At 34.4% G+C, this 5,722-nt stretch overlaps 1 pseudogene; it reads left to right on the top strand.

The window, feature by feature from the left end:
* The first annotated feature begins 4,796 nt into the window (after positions 1-4,796).
* Positions 4,797-5,474, top strand: LOC149160729 (uncharacterized; annotated as a pseudogene).
* The last annotated feature ends 248 nt before the right edge of the window (positions 5,475-5,722 follow it).

The raw sequence follows: 5,722 nt of genomic DNA, 5'->3' as shown, positions 1-5,722 counted from the left end.
TTTCTCTCTCTCTCCCTCTAACACTTCCCCTTCTCTACAACTCTCTCATACCTCTTACTCTCCTCTTTTAATCTCTCTCCATTTCTCCCTTGTCACTCCCTCTCTCCCTCCCTCCAACTCCAACTCTCTCTCCTTCTCTCTCTTCGGTCCTCTCCCTCTCTTCCTTCCTGCCCCTCCCTTTCTCTCCCATCTCCCTCTCTCTCCCACCAATCTCTCTCTCTCTCTCTCTCTCTCTCTCCCCTCAAACTATGTCACTATCTCCCTCCCTCTCTCCTTCTCTCTCCCCTCCATCTGTGTGTCTCCCTCTCTCCTTTTGTCTCTCCCCTCCATCTGTGTGTCTCCCTCTCTCCTTTTGTCTCTCCCCTCCATCTGTGTGTCTCCCTCTCTCACTCACCCTTCTCACCCCCCCTCTCTCTCTCTATCTCCAACTTTGTCACTATCTCCATCACTCTATCCATATTTCTTTCCCCTCTGTATTTGTGTCTCCCTCTCTCTCTTCCTCTTCTCTCCCTATCTCTCTCCTCTCCTCTTCTTTGTCCTCCCTCCACTCCTTGCTCCCTCTCTCTCTCTACATTTCTCCCTTGTCACTCCCTCTCTCTCTCTTAAATTTGATCCCATTGTATTGTGTTTAAGAAATTATATAAAATAAAAGAAACTTAATTGGTTGTAAAATATTGAACCTATATTTGGGATCAATCATGTCAACTAAAATACCATAGTGAAAAGCTTAAAAATATCATGCACTCTCTTTCCTCTATTATTGTTAGTCACTTTGCTTGCTCTCATTACTTAGATCCTTAGTTAAGATGGATCTAAACTCGTTCTTAATAAAAAAATCCTATTCACAAGTTCATAATATCTATGGTTAAGAATCTTTTGATATTGTTATAAAGTATTTTTATTGTCAAATAAGTTATGCTTTTTTGGCATGTGGTATCCATAACCCATGGTGTCATAACAAAGCCTATTTACAAGTAAATAGTATCCATGGTTAAGAATATTTTGATACTCTTATAAAATATTTTGATTCTGAAATAAGTTATGTTTTTTGGGCATGTGGTATTGATAAGCCATATTATTAGTCCATGGTATTTTAACAAAGAATATTTGTACGTTAATAATATCAGTGGTAAAGTGGGAGTGAATATCAATGGTTAAGAATATTTTCATACTGAAATAAAATATCTTTGATTGTGAAATAAGTTAAGTTTTTGGGGCATGTGGTATTGATAATCCATGGTATTGACAAAGCCTATTTTTTACAATTAAATAATATACATGATAAAGTGGGGATGGATATCCATCGTTAAGAATCTTGTATTGTTATAAACCAACCTAGATCCATCTTAACCTTGGATCTATCAAGCGCCCAGAGGGATCCAACCTCTTGAGGTGCAAACCTTTATTATGAGTTTAAAATTTGAGGAAATGATTTCATCTCCTTTCCTCAAGAGATTTGATCCATCTAGACACTTTATAGATCCAAGGTTAACATGGATCTACGATGGTTATATAATACTATATAATATGTATTTTTGTATCTATGTGTCTCTTTCTTACTCCCTCTCTCTATCTCACCCCCAAATGTACACATTCTCTCTCTATATCTATTTATCTCTCCCTCCCTCCCTCTTTCTCTCTTCCCCTTCTCTCTCTCTCTCTATCTCTTCCTCTTCTCTACATCTCTCTTCCCTCCTACCCTCCTCTCTTACTCTCTCTGCATTGCTCCCTTGTCACTCCCTCTCTCTCCCCATCCAACTCCAACTCTCTGTCCTTTTCTCTCTTGAGTCCTCTCTCTCTTACTTCCTCTCTCTCCCTTTCTCTCCCACCTCCCTCTATCCCTTCCCCCATCTCTCTCTCTCTATCTATCTCTCTTCCCCCAAACTATTTCACTATATCCCTCCCTCTCTCCTTCTACTTTTTCCCTCCATCTTTGTGTCTCCCTCAATCCCTCTTCGCCTTCTCTTCCTCTCTTTATCTCCAACTTTTCCACTATCTCCCTCCCTGTCTCCATCTTTCTCTCCCCTCTGTCTTTGTGTCTCCCTCTCTCTCTTCCCCTTCTCTCCCTATCTCTCTCCTCTCTCCCTCACTCTCTCTCAATTTCTCCCTTGTCATTCCCTCTCTCTCTTAAATTTGATTCCATTATATTGTGTTTAAGAAAGTATATAAATTAAAAAACACTTAATTCGTTGTAAAATATTGAACCTATATTTGGGATCAATCATGTCAACTAAAATACCATAATGAAAAACTTAAAAAAATCATGCACTCTCTTTCCTCTATTATTGTTATTCACTTTGCTTTCTCTCATTAATTAGATCCTTACTTAAGATGGATCTATACTCATTCTTAATAACAAAGCCTATTCACAACTTCATAATCTCAATGGCAAAGTGAGAGTGAGTATCTATGGTTAAGAATCTTTTCATATTGTTTTAAAATTCTTTGATTGTGAAATAAGTTTTGTCTTTTGGGTATGTGGTATTGATAACCCATGGTATTGTAATGATGCGTATTTACAAGTTAATAGTATCCATGGTAAGGTGGGGGTGAAAATCCACGATGAAGAATATTTTCATACTGTTATAAAATATTTTGATATAAGCCATGGTATTGTAACAAAACCTATCTTTTACAAGTTGATGATATCCGCCCTAAAGTGGGGATGAATATCCATGGTTAAGAATTTTGTATTGTTATAAAATATTTTGGTTGTGAAATAAGTTATGGTTTTTGGGCATGTGGTATTAATAAGCCATGGTATTGCCCATGACATTATAACAAAGTCTATTCACTAGTTAATAACAAAATCAAAATATAACAAATTGAATTTTATTATTTTTATTATTTTAACTTTTTATTATTAAGTGAGACAACATTTAATTTGAATGCTTACTTTTAACTTTTTATTTATTACTTTTAACTTCATGTTTATTATTTTTAATTTTTTATTATTATTTGAAATAACATTTAAATGTTTACACTCATCTCCCCTATATCACTTTTAACTTTTTTTTTTTATTTTTTATTTTCTAATTGGGCCAACATTTAAAATTGTTTACATCTACATATCTATATTGGGTTGTAGAGCGCATATTTTGGTTGGGAAATAAGTTATGGTTTTTTTGCATGTGGTATTAACAAGCCATGGTATTGGCCATGACATTATAACAATGCCTATTCACAAGCTAATAACAAAATCCAAATATAACCAATTGAATTTTATTATTTTTATTACTTTAACATTTTATATTAATTGAGCCCACATTTAAATGTTTACACTTATTACTTTTAACTTTTTATTTATTATGTTCAGGTCTTTATGAGAAATCACATAGATAATAGAGGGTCCACTTATTTCGAACCTAGATCTAGGTTCATCATCACTACTAGGATGAGGAGCAAGATCAACAAACCAATAATATATAAATGGGAAAAATGCAACCCTAAATTCCAACTTTCAATTCATAAAAATTAAAAGAATTATAAAAGGGAACTTTAAAGACCAAAGTCAAATTAATTAATTTTGAATTTTAATTTAGTTTATTTTATATTCCATTTATAATAATAATTTTATAAACATATGAATATAATTTTTATAATGATTTTATAATAATATGATATTTTTAATAAATCTAACTATAATATAACAAATATAACTAGATTATTAAAATAAATAAATAAATAAATATATATATATATTTATTGGGGAGAAAACTAAGAGGTATGAATCAAGGGAAGGGACCCACAAGCTACTTAAATTCCATCCATAGTCTTTATTAAGAGTTTTCCTTATCTTTTCAATTTCAATGGCTTTTTATTTATTGCTTTTAACTTCTTGTTTATTAATTTTTAACCTTTTTATATTCTATTTTTCAATTGGGGGGATATTTAAAATTGTTTGCATACTTACATTACATCTACACATCTAACTTAGGCTCCATTATATGAGACACAATACCCTGTGCCAAAAAACCATCATTGTAACTTTGACTCTAAACTAAAGTCAATTTTAGCTTAAATCACATTACATCTACACATCTAAAGTAAGCTCATTACATGAGACACAATACCATGTACCAAAAAACCATCAATGTTTAACTTAGTCCACTTTAACTCTAAACCAGAATCAATTTTACTTAACACTAATCCTATATCCTATTCACCTCAAACTATTTTAGAATAGAAAGAGAGGTACCACTACTCTTAAAGTCATTTCCCTTTACATGTTTTCTTGGGTTACTTTCGAGAACTCCACCAACACTAATTTTGGGGCTGCATTTTTTTTAAGTAAAGCTCTCACTACCTTTGTTTTCTTCTATGTTCATAGAGATCCCAACCTCTAAGTCAAACGTTTCAGAGGCTCTAATAGGCTATGTATTGCTCTAGGCATGAGTGTCCCATTATATGCTCAAATCAAGATATTGATAATAACCCAATCCATAAAAAAAATATAAATATAAAATTCAAGAAGGCAACGCCCAAATTTCACATACGTATGTAATGTAAGGTTGGATATTCCACAGATTATCCAAATTTGAAGGCCGACATCCAAATTTGAGTTATATATATGATCCGTCACCCTTGGGGCCACATCCAATTTGAATTTGACATATAAATAAATAGTGATAATATGTTATTATTCGGATAAGACCAGGACAATCGGTTTACTCAATCTCACGACAAACACATAGCCGCCGCTTTGAACAGTTGCAGCAGACCCCGCGTTGGCCGTCTCATCGTTGTGGTTTGTTATCGGGTTGTGTTGTGTTGTTTGCAATTAATTATATAGAAAAATGAATCCTGGAAGGTCAGGGAGTAGGTTTTCTGTGGGTTCTGGTTCAGGAAATCGAATTGATGCGTTGGGTCGATGTCTGTCATCGGTTTTGCGGCATAGGGCGGTTGAACTGAAATTGAACATTCGAAGTGATGGATACGTGGCCCTCAAAGATTTACTCAAACTGAAAATGACAACTCGTGCAGGAATTCCTCTTCACTCTCACACTGTTGATGATTTCAGAGAGGTAGTTAGGACGGATAACAAGCAACGCTTTAGTTTGCTGAATGAAAATAACGAGTTTTTCATTAGAGAAAATCAAGGGCATAGCATGCAGGGTATAAATTCAGAGGAATTACTAAAACCCATACGGTCGGTTGAAGAAGTTCCGGTGTGTGTACACGGTACTTATTTGAAAAACATGGACTCAATTAAGAAGAATGGGCTTAAGCGTATGCAAAGAAACCATGTCCACTTTGCACGAGGTTTACCAGCAGACAATGGTGTAATTAGTGGAATACGCAGTGATTGTGGAGTGATGATATATTTAGATGCAGGAAAGGCTTTAGCAGATGGAATGAAGCTTTTTGTTTCTGAAAACGGAGTGATTTTGACGGAGGGCTTCGACGGTGTCGTGACACCTGAATACTTTGCCAAAATACAGAGAGTTGAACCAAAGAGAAACAGAAGGAACTAAATGTTTAGGTTGGATTATATTTATTTATTGTTATGATCTGGTTTCTTTCTCTGCTTTTTTCTAATTATTTCTTTTATTATTGATCCTTGAGATGTTGATATGATAACATTCTGCCTAATACCGATCTTTAACATCCCCTCAAAGGTGTTTCTGTGCATTGAAATGGTTGATTTTAATGCCTACCTAGCTGTAATCACAATAAAAAGCTTCATGGTTAAAGTTTTTAATGTACTTTTGTGAATTTATAG

Source organism: Pinus tabuliformis, chromosome 5_2 (assembly GCF_031772625.1).
Source record: "Pinus tabuliformis cultivar Carrire ecotype Pingquan chromosome 5_2, CPIR1, whole genome shotgun sequence".
Classification (NCBI taxonomy): Eukaryota; Viridiplantae; Streptophyta; class Pinopsida; order Pinales; family Pinaceae; genus Pinus; species Pinus tabuliformis.
Note: the sequence above shows the minus strand (reverse complement) of the source record. Positions and strands in the feature narration are given on the sequence as shown.